Below are 19,793 nucleotides of genomic sequence, written 5' to 3'. Positions count from 1 at the left end.
TCAAGTAAACTGGTTTTGGCCTTGTGAAGCCAGTCTGTCATGGGAGTGCATCTCAAAGTAAGTGGGGATGTTTCACCAAGGTGGCAGACAACGTTGTTGGTGCTGACATGTTCTGCAATCTCTCTGCCAAGTATGAACTCTTATACGCAGATTTCGTGCTCTGGAGTAAGGATACCAATGCTTTGCATGTTCAGAAGAGGGGAGGATTGAAATCGGGGTTAAACTCCACTTTGGCATAATCAGGGAGCTCAGCTGTGTAATAGAATAAGAATTGTGTGTAACATAATAACATGGAGTGATGTAAAGTGTTCCCTTCTCCATTCTCTCACAGATCAGTGCTTCTTCTCTGCTGAGGTGTCATGTCACATCTTTCCTAGGTTTGCTGGAAGTCTCTTTTCCCCGGTTATTTGTTATTGAAGCTGATCTAGCTTTAGCAAAAAGAGTTATTCAGAAGCAAAAAGTTCTCGTTTTGACATGCTTTCTCTTAGCCTCAAAATCTCCATTTTCTGTTGTTCTGGAAATAAAAATACCCTGTCAGCTGCTGAAAGCAACCACCCAGTGCTGCTCTGTGGTGAGTCTGATTTATTGTGCTGCCTTGTGCAGAGCACTCTGGTGCTGGCAGGTTGTGCCAGTCCAGGTTTGGTGCTGGTGGTGTGGTGGAGGTCAAGAGCCATCTGGTCCTGTGATAGTGGCTGAGTGAAGGGGCTGCAAGGATGTCCTGTGGCCACACTAAAATCCATTAAAATCTTCTTGTGGTGTCATGGAGACCCTTGGTAAAGCCAGACCCAAGATTTTGAGAGAAGGCGTTTGTGTGATGTGCGTTATTTACTTTTCAGGGTGCATTAAAGTCTCCTGATCACAGAGACAACTGGTGGCAGGCTCTGGATAAAGGATTTCTGGATTACCCAAGGCATAAAATGAGGAATTGCCTGGTGGTGGAGGAAGGAAATCATATCCCAAAATTCACTGCAGGTGGTGTGGGCTTCTGCCCCATCCAGCACTGCTGCTCCTGCCAGGCAGTGATGACTTCTGCTTAGAGAAGGGACCGCACAGCAGGGAAAACTCCAGCTCCAAGGAACCCAGGGGAAACTCCGGGTCCAAGGTAAGCCAGAACCTACAGAACTGAGTGCCACAAAACACTGAATGATAATTGCAGTCCATCACTTTGTCACTATTGATTGGGGCTGGTTGGGTCGATGCAGGCAGATTAAATGTGAGAATGAACGAGCAGAGCTACAAGGAATGACCTGCAGAATCTTCCAGCAGCTGAACTCACTGTACCAGTGCCAGAATTTGATCAAATCTGTCTTTGTATGATTGGAGTGTAGGGAAGTTTTAAGATGACCTGAACAGAAGTCATCATTATTTTTGTTTGAATGTAAATACGTGGATTATTTCCTTTAAGAAGAAAAGAATGTTGTGTTCATGTTTTTTCCGTCTGTGTGTTGGAAGACAGACTATTACATAAATATTGGTCAAGGCAAGCCATTTCTGATCTCTGTACTCCCATCAAATCCTGGATGTTTGTCATGAAAATAAAAGCAGCTGTAAATCTCTTATATTTACTGCTTTGCATAGTTGCAAAGACAACCTCTACTGAAAACCCCTCCTTGATAAGTAATTAAAAATTGACTCACTTGCTCACCCTCTTTGAAAATATCTTTGTAGCTCATTTCCAAATTTAATGAGCCTGACTTCAAACTAATTCAGGATTTAACAGCTACTTTTACTGCTGAGAATTGTCAGCAGAAGTCCTGGCCAGGCTGTTGATAGAAACCCTTTCAGCCTGTGCAAAACTGCTCTCTCCAAAGCCACGAGTCTGCAGCTGGCTCTTGGTGCTGACAGCTCTGTTCAGAAGATGCTGGTTTACACTAAAAAGACTTCTGATTTCTGAGGTTTCAGACTTTTGCCTGCTGGTGTGTGCCCGTGCCCATGCCTGTAACTTACTGCAGATTTCCATGGGATTAGTTTATTGTATTTGCCAGGATCCCTGATGAAGGGAGGAATGATGAATCTGACTCCATGTTCTCAGAAGGCTAATTTATTATTTTATTATTTATATTATATTAAAGAATACTAAACTATACTATACTAAAGAGTACAGAAAGGATACTTACAGAAGGCTAAAAAGATAATAATGAAACTCATGACTCTCTCCAGAGTCCTGACACAGCTTGGCCCCAGTTGGCCAAAGAGTGAAAACAATTCCCAGCAGAACCCAATGAAAAAATCACCTGTGGGTAAACAATCTCCAAACACATTCCAAAGCAGCAAAACACGGGAGAAGCACATGAAACAATAATTGTTTTCCTTTTTCTTGGAGGCTTCTCAGCTTCCCAGAAGAAAAATCCTGGGCAAAGGGATTTTTCAGAAAATGTGAATGCCACATTAGTGCACAGGAGAAAAAAGATAAAAATTAACCCCTCTACCTGTGTGCATCTAAATAATTGTGCAGCTTTTCAGTGCTTTACAGATGCAGGAGTAAATGCATAAACTTCCTAATGTTCATTCTTCCTCTTAGCTTCCCTGAGATGATGTGACATGATGTATAAACTTCAGTGACAGTGTCTTAAAACTAGAAAGAAAGCAAAGAGAGTCAGGCAAATGGAAAAGAGAGTGTTTTCTGCTGGTTTAGTGAAACTGATGTTGCTTTTTTTGGGCAGGGAGGGATTCCATCTTTACTGTGCTATCACTGGCCCCTGTTGACATACTAAACTTTACACTTAGTAAATTGAAACTTTAAACTTCAGTAAAATTAAAAATTAAATTTAGTAAATGAGACTGAGACTGACACAAGCCTGGCCTGACTTGCTGATCAGCTCTTTGTTTGAAACACCTTTGTATCTCCAGCTGAAACACAACCTGTAAGGAGATATTGACCTTCATCCAAAAATTAGGTCCTGTTTTAACAGCTCACAGCTCACATCTCTTTGGGGTCCTGCTCCCAGTGCATGTGTGGGAAGTTAGGTGTGTGAAATGAAAAAAACAGGGACTCTTAAAGGCTGGGGATAATATTCTGCAGCATTTTAAACAAAAGATGTCACTTGTCAGGGCACAGAAAGCACAGTTATGTCATTATTCTTTTCCTTGTTGCTCAGGCAAGGCTGGCAGGGTGTTCAGGCTGGAGAAAGCAGCACAGCCTGAACATTTTTCCCATTCCTGGGGGCAGGAGACAGGAGGAGATAGGTTTAGGATCTAATGGAATTGAGTTTTCCTGGTGTGCTTGTGCTCACATGGTTGCTAATGTGACAGCAAATTATAATCCCTTTTCCTCTTTGTTTCTGCATAATAAATCAGGTTTATCAATTTTCTTATAGATCTCCACTAAAATTAAATGGAAAAAAATGGAGTATACGATTCAGCACATAGAGAGATGAAAGGTGGTAATATTTACCCTGTCCCTTTAAAAATGTGTTTATTAGTTGGAGAGTCATATGTGAAAATATGAAATGAGATTGAGTGGGGTTTTTTTAGGGTTTGTTGGTGTGTTTTGTGGGGTTTTTGTTGGTTTTTAAAAAAATATATTTTGTTTATTTTCTTCCTAGTCTTACAAGTGCGGCTCAAATGGTCTGAACTCAGAGTGAACTTGATCAAAGCCTAGCTGTGCAAGGTTTTGTGGCTGTGCACACACAATGCCCTGACTGTGCTGTGGTTTTCCTGCTGGGATCTGGAAGCAAATTCACCAGGACATTCTTAATCCTTGCTTTGCTTCCCCTCTGGTGTCTGTGCCTGGCTGATGTGTCTGAAGGCCTTTCCTACAAGCCAGGCTGGCAGAAACAGAATCTTTGTTCTCCTTTTTTGTTCAAAGGAAACTTTGCTGGGAAAAGGATTTTAATTTTGTTTCAGGGACTAAAATGATTTTGGTTCTTTCCTTAATAAAAGAAGGCTTCTTCGATTGTTACAGCGATGTCAAATGTATTACCACAGTTTACCCCAGACACTGAGACTCCATAATTTACATAGCTGTAAAATGAGGGTTCCTTCTGTAAATGTGTGTTTGTTTTCCTTGTTACCAGCTTTTCCTTGCACAGACTCCAGCAGTTCCACAGTCACCTTTGTCAAAAAATCACTTTGTTGTTTCTGCCTGGAAATTAATGTTTGTCTTAAGTAAATTGTAAAGTGGGTAGCTGCAGGATTTCTTCCAGGCAATTTGCTTCCATTATATATAGAAGAATCACATGCTAATTTGTATTTTTTATATAAACACACAGAGCAGGCTTGCAGCAGTCAGATTGTTCCCAGTATGATCCCTGCTTGTATTCCTGCTGCCAAAGAGCCAGCAGAAAGGGAGAGCTCAGGCTCATGGACAGGAGCCTTCAGCCAGCAGAAACAGGCTCTCTTCATTTTGCCAAAAATGCTCTTTGAAGAAAGATGGATTTCTTGTCTGTGTGTCAGACATGCCTCACAAAACACAACGTGCACAGAGCACACAGGATGAATTTCACTCGGAGAAGAAGAGGTTTTGTGATTTACAGCTGAAGATGAATGAACTCAAATGCTCTTTTAGCTGAAGGGAGGGAAGATGGGCACTGCCTGGTCTGGGTTTGGCTGGCAGCCACCCCTGCCCCATGCCTTTGTCATGTCCTTCAGTCCCCTGCAGGGTTTGGGGCTGTGCTGATGAACTTCTTTTGGTGCCCTGAGTTGTTCATAATCAGGGCAATTTAAATATTCAGATCTTTAATCAGAAGGAAAAGAACCCTTCAGAAGAGGCATCTTGAGTGAAAAAGAACTTCTGGGTCGTGATTTATTATCCACTTTGTGCCAAGATAATCTGACAAATTAGAACTGAAAGTGTTGGGGATTACTTCAATTTTTAAATTTTTTTTTATCTGTTCAGAAACAAAAATGCACAATCTCTTCCATGTCCTGAAAATGCACATAAATTTTGAAAGAGAATATCAGATAATATAACCAATGTCAAAAACCATTATATTTTAAATTATCAGTGCATTTTATACAATTTATAACCTTAATCTAGCTAAGATTTGGACAAAACTGATATAAAAAGCAAATATGGTGACGTGGGTGGTACAAAAAGTCTGAAAATTATATATTTACAGATTCCCTGTCTCTTTTGGGCTTTTCCTCCAGCCCAGACTCATATGGGTTCCTTGAAAGGAAGTTTCCTTCTGTGAATCTAACTGAATTTCCTGAGTCCTGTTGATACAGTCTTTATCCAAGGTATTTCTCCTCAAATTAGATGAATTCCAGAAAGACAATTGAGTATTTCTTGTGTTTCTGCTCTTGAAATCCAGTGGGCAGTTTTTAATCGAGTTTCATGTTGAATCTGTTAATTCTACAATTATCTCATCAGTGAAATTTCCAGTATGCTCTGGCAGAAAGAGGGACAATCTACAGGGATCAAAGAAAATCACAAAAAATTCTCTTTTTAAACTATGAGCTGGAAAGGCAATGAACTCTGCATTACTGATATAGCTGATCTCCAAACCTCACAAAATTTGCTGTCATTCTGTATAAGTAATAGGTTTTGGCAGAATTTTGGTTTTGTAGGTTTTTTTTTTGTTGTGGTTGTTTGTTTGTTCTTTTTTAAATAAATGAGTAGAACATTGCCTGGTTTGCCTTAGCATCAAGGGAATTTTAGTTCCACTTTGTTTTCATGTGTTGTGAGCTATTGCCTTTACAAATATTGTAACAGACAAATATATTTTGGGGTTTTGGAGCTCTTCTCCAGGAGTTCTCCTGTATTTGGGTGTCCTACTTAAGACATCCCAAATGAAGGGAATGAGGAATATCTGAACTATACCACAATGGTGACTTCTTCAACCAAAAAAAAAAAAAACAAACCCATAAAAACAACAACAACAACAAAAACCAACCAAACAAAAAAAACCCACCAAAAAACAAACAAAAAAGACAAGCAAAGAATAAAATGCCCAAAAAACCCCAAAAAACAACCAAAAAACAAAAAATCCAGAAACAAACATCCCAAACAAACAAAAAAGAACTAGAAAAAGGATCTCAGCACTGTGTCACTGCTGTGTGCTCTAAGCACTATCTTCTTCTCTTTTCTTTGACAGAGTAGGGAAAAAAATCACCCATCTTCAACAGAAGGCAGAATCACAAATCATCTGTTCTTCCTCTATTTTTTTCCCTTGCAGTTCTTAGCAGAATTTGAATAAATCTTATTTCTGAACGAAAAGCAAATTGACTGACCAAAAATGTCAATTCACCTTCCATCAATGGATTTAAATAGTGAAACTATGCAGAGATTTCCCAGTGTTTACACTCCCAAATTAGTAAATGCTAGAAATGCCAGCAATAATAATGCCAGTTCTTGTCCTGTTTACTCTCTATATTTGAAATCCTGTGTAACCTTTGTTGAAACCTTTCAGAAAATTGAAGTGAACTGAGTTTGGCTTCCTTTGCCTCAGGGATTGTTCAGTTTTCCCTCTGCTATTCCAGCCTTCAGAAACTGGCTCATTTGTCCTTTGGCAAAAGCCTGGATGTACAATCCAAATCGTTTTTGTTCACACAAGATTGTAATTTCTGCTGAGCTGTTCCATTTTTGCTAGATTTATTCACAAAGAGAGGTAACAACCTAAAACAGATTGCTGCTACTTTATAGTAGTGCTGTTATTTTACCAGAGGGACACCCTCTGTTTGCCCTTTTCCCAGTGGGCAAGGGCTGAATTAAGTCAAGAATCCAGGAGATTTACTCTTTGCTATTAAGTAGTTTTCCTGGAAGTTTTTCTTTTCGAAACTGGATGAATATGTCCCTATTCCATTAAAAAAAAAAAAAAAGAAGCAGACAGTAGTGATCGTAAAGGCTCATAAATGTGTTTGTTTTTTATATTAGTTTTGTTAAAATCTTAGCTAGATTAAGGTTATAATATTATAAAACATACAGATAATTTAAAATATAATGGGTTTTGACATTGGTTCTGATATTCTCTTTCAGATTTTCATGGGAAACTCCCCTTTTTATTTTGATTTTTATTAGACTATGTCCTCAGTTGCCTGCCATATGGTAATAGAACAACACAGTGAATTTAAACAATGGTCTGCTGCTAGAAGAATGAATTGTTCTGTCCAGCAGATAACTTCTCAGAGTTCCTGTAACATTTTAAGGAGAGAGCCATGAAAAAATACCTGTATTAAGATCTATCCCTCAAACTTTCACATACAGTTCTTGCCTTTTTCCCAGGGCACTGTTCTTCCAGCTTCTTCATTAGGTTTTTTTTTTTTTTAAATCCCTTGTATATGTGAGGAAAAACAACTGTTTAAGATTTCTTTAATTTTAACCTGGAATTTAAAAGAGTATTTCCTGTTCCTTCACTGTATCAGTAGAGAATAAAACTGTGGGATATCAAAACTTGGGCATATTTCTGTTGCAATGTTGTCAAAGGATCCAGGAGCAGGGAAGGCTGTAGGGATGGGTCAGATTTATGGTTTGACTTGAGGATTTGAGGGTCTTTTCCAACCTAAGTGATTTTGTGACAGGTTCTTTATTTTATTACACCACCTGGCATATTCAGAGAGTGCACTGAAGCTGTGGGGCTTTCTAACTTTTATTTTTTGTCACATCTGAAAGGAAAGAAGAGTCTCCAAAACAGAGAGGCTGAGACAGCACGGCAAGAAAAAATCTCTCATCCATCTAAGTACAGGGACCAAGCCTGCTGAAGTTTTACTGCTCTTTAAATTCAGCATGGTCGCTTTTTGCAAAGTGGGATAATTAAGCAGATATATATGGCTCCTCTGCATATTTTTGTTATTCTAAGGGACTGCAGTGACAGGGCACTGCTAGTATAATGGGAGAGGTTAATTTTAAAGAGGATATGATATTGAAAGCAAAATATATATAATTTGTACTTCATCAAATTTTCCAGCTTTATTTCTCATCTGTCCTTTTTATAATGTAGTTTTAACAGTAACAATAAAAAAGGAAGACAGGCACATGTGATACTGTTATAAAAGAAGAAATTGCTACCAAAATTGAGTCCATGCACTGACTTTAACACAGAAATTTGAGGAAAATATAAACATTATAATTCTGTTTTTCCACTTTAGGGCTGTTTCATTGTCTAACTCCACAAGTGAGAGTATTTGTTTCGTTATAATCACCTGATTATTAATGACGCAGCCCCTGAGCAATTGAATTGCCAAATTAATAACTCCCACTATATAAAATTGATATAATGAGTGCTTATCTTCTTGTACATTCCAAGCAGGCTGGCCTTAATTTTCTATCCCTTTTTTCTCCTTTTTGCTTGTGATTACAGTTTTATTGCAATATAAACCTTTAATTGGAGGAAAAGGATATGATTAATATGATATTACCTTCAGGAATAGCCAATAAATCAGTGTTGTCTCCAAAGAAGCCTGTAAAGACATTAGCACACTTCACCTCTGTACATTTGTGTGAATGAATTGGGTGACACCACTCTTCCCTCCAGTTCTTTCCCAGGTTTCTTGGTTTGGATAATTATACTCCTCTGAAAAGTGTCTTTCCTTCCCGCTCTGTGTTTGTGCACTGCCTAAATTAAAACCCCTCCCATCCTTGCTTGGAGAGAATATTTAATTCTGTAAAAATGCTGTGTTTGAACTGGAGAGAAAGCACAACTTGGTGCCAAGCCCACAGGCTGGTGTGGAGCTCAGGGCAGAGGTTCAGGGGGTGATTCCAGACCTGCTCAGTGCAGTGGGATGCTCCTCTGCTCTCACCTTCATTTCCAAAACACTGATTGGCAAACTGCTGCTCTCTGAAGCAGCTTCCTGCACATAGATGGAGCTGCTGCTATTTACCCAACATATTGTCTTATAAATAATAATAAAATTATGGAGAGCTTATGTGGAGATGAAATGTGTTTCCCCACAATATGAATATTGACTCTGGAAGCAGCAATATGAATATTGACTCTGGAAAGCTCCGCCTGCCAGGGCAGAAACATGCAATTTTGTTACAGCCTCAGAGGTAAATACTGGTATTTGAACAGTGCTCAGAAGGAATAATGAAGTGTTTTAGTGGCTCTGTGCTTCATTTCTGTAGCTTCAACAATTTCTGTGAGTTCTGATCAAGGAGAGGAAAGCTTTCTCCCCTTCAGAAAATATTCTGTGTTTTAAATGTGGGAACCCTATTGCAGTGAAGATTTACATAATAGGTTTCCATTTATATGGGATTCTTTCACACAAGAAAGTTTGAATTCCTGTTAAACTTCTACTGATATAAATTCTGCTATCTTAAGTATCTGTCAAAAACTGACAGAAACATTATGCAGGTGGAACCTGGATTTCTCTAGGAGGAAAAACAATCCCCAAAACTGTTTCCTTCCTCCACCTAGAGGGAACACAGAGTAGGAAGCAAAGCAGCAAAACTGAATGGAAGGGACATTACTAAAGGAGTTTCATTAGTGTATTACACTGGACATGTGTAAAAATTTTTATGTATGAAACTAAATCTGCCACAGGGAAATACACCACACAACTTGGAAGACAGAAGAACAGCTGGTCCTGATTTACAGTGTAAGATCCTGATGCTTTAGGGGTGCTTCCACCCTTCAGCTGCAGGCAGAAACCACGGGGAATGGGGCATGGAATGAAGTAGAAAATGGTCTAAGGCAAGAAGAGGTTAAAAATAAGAAGAGCAGAAATGAGATCCAGTGAGGAGCTGGACACAGGGATGCAGGCACAGAGGCTGCTGCAAAAGGGCATCTCTGGTGGCTCTGTGACCTTTGGCAGAACATTTCTCATTGCAGGGCAGCTTCAGCCACGTCTGGGGGTTTCAGAATGTGAATGAGCTGATTTCCAAATGTGATCTGTTTCATGCCTGGACAGTCCTGTGCTCCCCAGCTGTTCCCACAGCTTGTCTTCCAAGGTAGGTAGCTTGTGGTGCCTGCTGGGGGGAGGATGAATTTGGGTCTGAAATCTTTCAGAAGCAAGGGAGAAAGTGCTGCTGAGTGAAAGAGCTTTGTGTGGATTTTATTCCCTGATGTAGGACCAGGAATGTGTACCTGGGTTCGAGATCCCCTGGTTTTGGGGGCTCATCCTTGTGACAGAGGAGTGTGTTAGCAATGCCAGACCTCAGGTACAGGTTCAGGATATGGGATCTGGATCCCATATGGGATATGGGAAATAGGTGTGCTGTTCAATGTTTGTCATGGTGTCAGCAGCTAAAGAGCACCTGGATAAGAAAAGTTCTTTCATTTTTCTGATCGAAGGGCGTGGATATGAAGGAGCTTGTGCAATGACAGTATGAGCCTCTCTAGTGTCCTCAAACAGCATCTCTGTTCTGTACAGAGTAATAATACACCGATACTGAGAGCAGAATTTGATTCTGAAACTCATTCTGCAAGATGATGTGTATGAGGAAAAAGTGATCCTAGACAGATAATAAATAGAGGAGAACTATGTCAAATGATGTTTCAGAAGTGTTGCAGATAGAAAATTGTATCATAATATATTACACATGTTGCACGAAACCGAAGAAATGGATTCCACTGAGTTGCAGTGGGAATGTCCTCTGGCTGGAGCTCTGGGTGTCACAGTGCCCTGCTTAATGCTGACCTCCAGCCAGCATCTTAAAAATCAGGGCAGGGGAGTGGTGAACACTATTTCTTGAGAATAGTTTTTTCTCCCCAGATTGAGGGTTTCAAAAAAGAAAATGTGTGTGCAAATTCATAGCACCTCTCTTGTTCTTCCCCTTTCCCTGAACTCTGTTATTTTCAGTACTTTCAGAATCTTTTTCAGTTGTTGTGTCTTCAGCTTTTCTAAAGACTTCCTTATTCTGTTATTTCAGGAGTAACCTCCCCTCCCCCAAACCTACTTTTTACCAGCTGTATTCAGCTACTGAGAAACATGCAAAAGCTCCCATTGCTAATCCCTGTTTGGAATTATTTATCTTTAGCCCCTTCAAAAGCTTGCTGGGGTTGTTAAAGTTCAGTGGTGCAGCCACATTGCATTTCAAATCAAAGAGCCCTTTGTCTGTAGGTGGATGAGAGAGGGTTGCTTGGGTCAGGGTGCTGCTGAAGATATGGGTACTCTCCTTGGAGCAGCTCTGACTGATACAGGAGTTGGTTAAATCCTACTGCCAAGGGCACTCATTACAATAAAATTACATTTTGTTCCAGTGTGGCATTTCCATCCTTTATAAAACTTGGCTGAAACTTTGTTTGCTGGGTTCTAAAGGGCTGTGCATCCTCACGAGAACATGATTTGCTGTAATGACTGATGTGGATAGTGCTCCTGTATTTAAATATTCAGTATGGATACGTTTCTGTGGGCATCATGAAAACTTTCTGTGTGCTTCAAACTGGAAGCAAAGATGAAACCATGCATTTGATTTACAGAGAGAAAGGAAAAATAAAAAAAAAATTAAAAAAACCAAACAACAAACCCCAAAACAGGCCCTGCAGCAATGGTATGAGAATATTTGAACAGCCCTAGACCCTGCAGGGGATTATAAGTTGGGAGCAGAGTGCTTTTTTCCCTCCTCTGATCCACAGCTGCTCTGCTGCAGCAGAGGTTTTCCTATCCAGCAGCCTCCTCACGGGGAGCTGATCCCTCTGCTGGGTAAAAGGGCTGGATGAGTGACTGGGTGCTGCAAGGGGAGTGTGAACTGTCTTGGCTCCAAAATGCCTCTGGTTTGTGCAATCCTGCCCTTGGCACCCATAAGCCAACACCTGTGTGTGTTGAACCCACTCTATGCAAGGCAGACAGTTGGGTTTTCAACAAATATTTTTTTTCTAGAACACATTGCTTCCTGCTGACTTATGAGCTGAAGGATGCAGTATCTCCACAGTCAAGTATGACTGAACTTCTGATGTATTCACAGCACACCATGATTTTGGAGGTTACTTCCACTCCTATATCATCTGTGGAAGTCACAATATTTAACACTGTCTTCAAAACCATCAGCAAGTACCTCCTGAACCTTCCTTACACAACATTATAACCTGCTTTTTCAAAGCCAACCAACCTCTGAAAATGTTGGTAATGCCAGAATTCTGGATGCTCGTACCACAGCAGAGAGATTCCCACCTCCGCGTTCTCAGTTTGGCAGGAAAAGTATTCCCTAATTTGCTTGGTGTGATGAAAGCTGCCTCATCTCTTCTCCAGCCTTCTGAAACCAGTGTCTGTAAAAGAGCAAAGCATGTTATGGGGCTTGGGACTCAGTGCTGACATGGACCTCTTGGTTTGAAATGGTTTTTGGTTTATGCAGCTGTAATTATTGTTGACCAGCACTTGTCTGGTACCAGCATTTTGCCAATGTTGTGACAAATGGCAGCGGTGAGAGGACAGCACCTTGTTCTTCACGAGTTCAGCCTCATGAGTCACATCCTGGGAGGTCCTGTAACATACAGATCATCTCACAGATGTTAGACTGAATAAATATGGATTTGCTGCACCCCTGTAGAGATAAGGGCAGCTAAAATCCCTGGCTGCTTTAAATTGCACCTCATTTCTCCCACGGATGGTGAATTTAATGAAATTGTTTAGCAGATGAAGCATTATAGAGATCTCTTTAGACAAAATGAATGGCTTTAGTCAATACTGTTCTTCTGAGATGGAAGCGAGCAAGTGTATCAAAAAGCATCATGTTTAATCTCATAATTTTCCTCTACTAAAGGCTTCCATGAGTTATTAGGTGAAGCTATTTGGATGGAAAACATGTACATACAGATGAGTGTTTCACTCAAGTATGTTATTTAGGTTTTCAGAGGCACCATTACTTATGATCCTGCCCAAAATGATGGATTCACTCAAAGGGGTTAAGCTGAAGCCACTGTTATATGATTCACCCACCAAAATCCAATTGCGTTGGAAATGGGGGAAGCATGTAGAATGTGAGCATTCCCATGTACTTAAAAATATAAAATTAATCATCTGAGCATGTTTTTGTGCAGCACTGCAAGAGACATTTCAGGGTTAGAGAGAAAACACAACTTCCTTGGAACAGCAGCTGGGGAAACACAACAGAGTAGTTGGGTACTTTTCGACAGCTACAGAATCCGCTTTCCTGGATTTGGCAAAGGTGAAATTTCTGCCACTATTACGCCAAAGCTGGCAGCTGAGTGCCTTAGCCTTGCAGCTGTATCTCCTGCTGGTGACAAAGAGGAGTTGGTGGCTCGTGGCAGCAGGGGAAGGATGTGAGCTGCACGTGGGGACAGGGGGACATGGCCCAGCTGAGCTCAGCACGTGTGGCAGGGCTGGTGAGCACCCTGAAGGATGCAGCTGATAAACACGAGCCATTAGGAGCAGTGTTTGATTAATTCAGTAAGAGGCTGAACAAAACATATGGGAGTGTGTGTGTGTGAAGATACAGACGTGGGCAGAGGCTGGATGTAAATACTCTGGCTTTGACAGTCTGAAATCTATTAATGCTTTAATTAAAATGATCTGTGGAGTAGATGAGGAATACATCAGGACCACTTCACAGGAGAAACAACACCACGATGTACATAAAGCAGCTGTGGTTCAGATTCTGTTATTTTCCAGAGCTTGTTTTATGCTCTTATATGGATATGAAAATAAAATCTTTACAACTTTGTATATTCCCTTTAGAATAATCCTTCCCTTCTCTTCCCCTGCTCTCACAGCACCTGAATTCTTTGCAAGAGGAGAAAATTTTGCTGTAAGTGATGGAAACTGAAGTAGATGAACTCACTGCTGCTTGAATATACCAGGAGAAAAATGGATGGAATAAATTTTTATCTAGGACTTAAGACACCAGAAGAATTTTGACTTTTTTGTGTAGAACATACCTTTTTTTGTGGTAGAACTATGAGCTATTCCTTTAGTGCTTCCCCATTACCTTTTCCAGGACTATATTGTCTCCATGCTAATATTGCTTTGTGAAAAGAATTCTCCCTTCTCCCCACTTTTTTCTAGTAAAGTGTAAATTGTGGTTCTGATTTTAAGGCACTCAAGATTTATACTTAAACATGTGTTGCATTTGAAGAGCCCAAAATTTATTCTCTCCCTCTCTGATCACATCACTGGCTGGGTTAAAAGCTCTTGTCTGTATAAAATCTAATTTTGTTTCATTGGTGATGACAAGCACCAAATTTACAGGGGTTTGGCAATTGCATGATATCATTCTAGGACAGCTTAAAAATATATCCTGTCACAGATCTAGGCTGATGTCAGACAGGGGAGGTCAGAGCCAGGGAGTGGGTGGCCTGAAACGTTGACTTTTTGTTAAAGCAGAACGTCTCCTTCTGCAGACTCTCACCTCTCCAGTCCTTCCTTCTTCTTTCCACTTCCCATTTTCCTTGGAATGGCTGATTTTGTAATATTGGACCATTAAATCCTTCATGTTTGCTCACAATTTAACATGTTTACAAAATATACTGGGTCAAAATATAGACTGAGCAGATCTGGCAAAAGACAGAAATAGATGTAACAAATCAATTCTTTAACTCTTAATAGGATCACAGAATGTCTCGGATTAGAAGGGACCTTAAAATTCACCTTGGTTTTTGTGGGATCTAATACCTTGGATTTACAACTCATACAAAAGTTATGTGATATTTTAATTTTTTAAAGAATGCTATAGAACAGATTGATCTTTGCTGGTCTTCCACTGGAGTCAGTGAAGTTATGCCATGAGGCCAAAACTTTCTTTTACCTCATTGTGATGTTAAAGTTAAGGAGCCTTTAAACTGTCAAACAAAAAGAAACAAACAACAAGAAAGTAAAAAGAAACAAAGAAGCAAAAACTAAACCAAAAAACTCCAAGAACAACAAAAAAATGTCCAGCATTGACAATGAAATGTCCTGGGGTGGGAATATAGAAGAGCAATTAGATCTCCTGGCCTACCTTCTCTTGGAAAAATGTTAAAGAAATAACCCTTCTTCCTGCCCCGCAAAATTTAGTGGCTACAAATTAAATTGCAAATTACATACTGATCATGAAAACTCTTTTTGTAGCCACAAAACTGGTCATGGTATAGAAGCAGATCATGGGAAGGCTTTGCACTTCGCTGTGCTTCTGTAAAGGCATCCCTGTATGAAGTATGTGCACAGCATAACAGAAAACCAAAGGATCTCTAGAAAAATAAAATCAAGTGATTTGTGAGTAACATCTCAGTTTTTAAAATTTTTTGAAAAATATCTGAGTCATCCTTCGTTTTGCCTGTCAAATCACTGGTGCACAGAGATATTAAAATGATATTTATTATGCACTTACTCTGTTTCCCCCAGCCACTTAAATTTGTTTTCTCACATCTTTGGCTTTTGCTACACTTTATCCCTTTTTTGCTGTTTGTTTCCAACTTTATGGCCAACTAAAATATTAGATTATTGCTGTGGGGATCCAGCACAGATGGTTCAAATCCTGGGCTCAGCAGAGGGCTGTGGAGAAGGCTGGGAAGAGGGAGTCTTGGTCTTTGCTGAGCCACTCTGTTGTATTTGCAGGGTGCCTTGATGAAGGAAGGAGTGATGAATCTGACTCCATGTTCTCAAGGCTAATTTATTGTTTTATGATACTATATACTGTATTAAAGAATACTAAACTATACTATACTAAAGAATGCAGAAAGGATACTTACAGAAGGCTAAAAAGATAATAATGCAACTCGTGACTCTCTCCAGAGTCTGACACAGCTTGGCCATAATTGGCCATTGAGTCAAAACAACTCACAGCAGAACCCAATGAAACAATCACCTGTGGGTACACAAGCTCCAAACACATTCCAAAGCAGCAAAACACAGGAGAAGCACATGAGACAATAATTGTTTTCCTTTTTCTTGGAGGCTTCTCAGCTTCCCAGGAGAAAAATCCTGGGCGAAGGGATTTTTCCAGAGAATGTGAATGCGACACTACTCCATGGAAGCTTCTCCCTCCTCCATCTGGAATCTGCAATCCCAGCCCTTTTCCCCAGTCATGGGGAAAGCAGCTTGGGAATCTGAGCCTGCTCCATGTGATTCCTCCTTGGATTTCCTGCCTCCTCCCTTCTGCCAGCACAACCTGCAATCCTTCCCCTGCCTCCTTGCAAAGAACTTGCTTGGTACTGGTGGGAGACACCCCCTGATGGCAGGGGAAGGGTGGGGACTGTACCTCTGCATGTTTTTGTTGTAGTTGAGATGACACAATACAAAGCAACTCTCCATTTTTAGAAGGCTTCAAACCCATTTTTATTCTGGCATGCATGCTTTTTATACTTTCTTACAAAACTCCTAAGTTTACACTTTATTCATTGGCCAGGAAAGACAAACAAAATGCTCATTGCAATAAGCAGTTGCAGGTTTCTCTTATTTACCCTTCTTTCTTCCTTGGTTTCTATGTCAATGACCTTGGTAGGAAATTCTTTTGGGGTGAACATGGATCCTCTTATCAGACTTCTCTCTGGCTCACAGAAGTTGCTGTAAAACCTCTTCCACATGTTTTACCACCAAATTCCTGTGAATCAATCCTGCAGGACATGCTGTCTGCATTCAGAACCCCCTTTTCCAAGGCAAAGTCCCTTCAGTATCCCAGGGAGAACTCCTCACGGGGCACTCGTGTTTCATGGAAACCATGGAAGTGGATTTAGATAAGCAAAACAAACCCCTCACATGCCTTAATTTACAAATCATGAGATTCACGCTGTTTTTTTGTACTCGGAAGGTTTGTTTATTTTGTGTAGCAAGCTGCTGAGATAAAGTCCTGTTGAGGAGGGGAAGAAAAATTTTGGGGGATTTTTGTGCTGCAATTTTGCCTGCTGTTCTCAGTTATTATCTGCAAAGTTGTGAAATTTAGCTAAATCATTTTAGTCATCTCTTGGCTGCGGGAAATGTGTAACTTGGAGAGATAAGGAATTATGAAATTGTTGAAAAGTTAAGTATCAGCCATGTGAATGTTATGTTTTTAGACATTTCCTGCTGGCTTGTTTTTTTGCAGCCAGACATACACTCAGTTTTATAGGGCTTCCAGGGAGATTGATTAACATTTCTTTAAATCTTAAAACCAAAAACAATAAGAGAGGACCCTGAAGACTTTCTGAAAGAGCAAAGAAAGCACAAGAAATGGTCTTTATTTCCCCTTAGACAGTGAAATCTTGCTGAAGCCACCTAGCAGTTTGGCTTCCACAGACTTATGGAGAAGAGAATTCACCCAAGTGGGGCCTGACAAAACACCAAAATTACCTTGAAAGCACCCAGCCATTATTTTGCTTGGTAAGATTTTGGAGGAAATATTTTTCCAGTGCTAAAGCATCATGTTCTTTATTCTAAAAGGGCTTTTTGGAGGACAGGGAATGTGTAGGCTCTTGTGCCCTCTGTGTGGCTATAGCTATAAAATGCCAGCATGTGGTACCACCAGCCAGTGAGCTGTTTGGAAAAAAAAACTATCAGGAAATAATCTCTGTCAGGAAAATAAAACAAATTGCAGCTGTACATAACAGCATAATGTCTCAGAATTAAATTATGAGGTAAAATTCCTCCCTGTTCCTGTCCTTGTGTTCTTCATTGCCAAGATTTGGGTTTTTGTTAATATGGAATTTATACTGTATATGGAAGTTTTGTAGATTTTTATCTTTCATATTCCATATGGAAGTTATGTTTTGCATTTTTATGATTCTTCCTCTGCATGATGGGTGCTGTCCACCAGGTGTTGTTGAAGGCACAGCAAGGTATTCTGTGGCAATATCAGCTCAAAACTATTAGTACTGCCCCAGTTTGTCTCTGATCCATGCAGTAACGTGCAGCCCCTAATTTTTGCTTCCTTTTAAGCCAGAGTGGTGCCCAGAACTCATTTTAAACCCCAAAAATGCTGTACCAGTTGGGGTGGGCTGTTAGTCAGTCAAAAACAAGGAGGTGTCAAGGCCATTGAGCCTTTTTATCCACCCAGCATTTCATGATGTGAAACAACAAGCTGAAGGAACTATTTCATAATTATGTTGATAAATAACAAAATTCTCAGCTGCATTTAATCCAAAATGAAGCCACTGTCATGTATAAACCCCACTGAAAGGGCAGACTGGGATGGTGAGCAGCTGAGAACCTGCTGCTGGCCTTCTGTGTCAAGAGGAACTGCAGCACTGGCAGCAGTCAAAAGAGATTGCTCACATATGGCAGTAAATCAACAAGGATTCAGCCAGAAACCTCTCCAGAAAATATTATGGGGCAAAAATCCATGGTTCAAGTAAATAGTATCACACAAATATTCACTGTCCATACATTACACAGATTTACCAGCCACTACTTGGATGACTGCAACCTAACTTAGTCTGATCTTTAGACAATAGATTTTGGTTGTTTTGGCAAATTGGATAATAATATAATAGCAAAAATCACCTTTCATGATGAAGAATAAAATAAATTCAGAGTTTCACATGTAAAAAAGTATTGTGCATATCTGGAAATTGTTACACTGGAAGGATATGAATGTCAGAGAGTGAGTCTGAAATGTGAACTTCCAGCAACTTTTCCTATAAGTACTGAGAACATTTTTCCTTTTCTTTTCTTTTTTTTTTCCCCCTTGGCTTTTAGTTCTTCCACGAATTCCAGATGAAGCCAGCCTAAGTGGTGGACAGGTGTAACTTCTCAGGGCTCAAATGGGGAATAGCAGAACCATTAATCACAGAGCAGGAGCCCTGGGCAGGGAGTCAGAGTGCAGTGCCTGCCAAGCACTTTTCTGCAGATTACTTGATAACCATATTAAGATTGATCACACAGTGCTGATCTTTTAGGTGATGGGAGCTGACCCACTTTTAAAGGGGGTTAATTTGCAATTTCACTGTACCAAACAGAGATAATGTAATGCAATTTACTAACAGGATTCCAAACATGCATAACCTTAACCCTGTTTTGGGAAGAAAGTATAACCAGTTCACTTTGTCAGTCCTCTTTTCTACAGGGAAGGATCCTTTTCTGCAGAGGTTTTCAGATTTTATTAGTATTATTATTACACTGAAGAAATACATAGTGAACAAGAAAGGTGTAAAGACCCATTACATAATCTACGTACCAGAAAACAATGCCTGATCCAACCCACTCCCTGACAGGCAAAAAAAGTGGGAAAAGAAATTGCTGACAATCCTTTACAAATATATTCTCCCTGCTAAATCCTCAGTCCCTGCTACAATGCATGGTGGGGTGTAAAAATTAATTGTGACTAGAGCAATACCTGATGATCTGAGAGGCCTTCTCCAACATAAACAATTCTATGTTTCTATATTCTCTTAAATGAATTATTGAAATGCCTTAACAATCCTACATGTTTTAAATTGGCACCACGACATAAAATTTTAGATTAATGCTCCTATGATCAGAAACTAGATTTTGAAGAAGGGAAAGTGTTAAGGAGAAAGTGTTGATGTTAATTTATAGTAGTCATAGCAACCTAGTTCTTGCTTTTGTAGCATTCTGGTCTTACTGGGTTTGAGGGGAGGGAAGAGGGAACAGCTTTTGCTGTATCACAAGCAAAGTTTGCTCTGCTGACACTGTGCTTTGCTCTGGCTTTTCTGTAGCTCTGTCACCCAGCTCCACCACCATAATCCCTTCATGCCAGCAGGAGTAGCTCAGGGAAGGCAAAAGACCTAAAGGAGCATTTGAAAACTGAGGGCTGAGCAATCAATTTCCTGCTGCTATTTATGGGATCCCTTCCAAGAGGGATCTTCCAAAATACTCAGCAAGAGGTTTCAGATGCCTGAACTGTTGTTGCAGGGATGTTCTGTGGGCCACACACCTACAGCTTAAGCGGGACAATACTGATGGTTTTAACAGTTCGGGTTCTTTATCAGATCTACACCAAAGTGATTTGCTGTAGAGCTCTGCCTTAATTAAAAGAGAAACCTCACTCTCGAGGGATGGTGACACTTTAAAATGTGTAAGGAGTCAGTTCCAGGCCAGAGCTCTGG

This window comes from Passer domesticus, chromosome 6 (assembly GCF_036417665.1).
Source record: "Passer domesticus isolate bPasDom1 chromosome 6, bPasDom1.hap1, whole genome shotgun sequence".
Lineage (NCBI taxonomy): Eukaryota > Metazoa > Chordata > Aves > Passeriformes > Passeridae > Passer > Passer domesticus.
The sequence above is the reverse complement of the archived record's forward strand: the minus strand, read 5'-3'. Positions refer to the sequence as shown.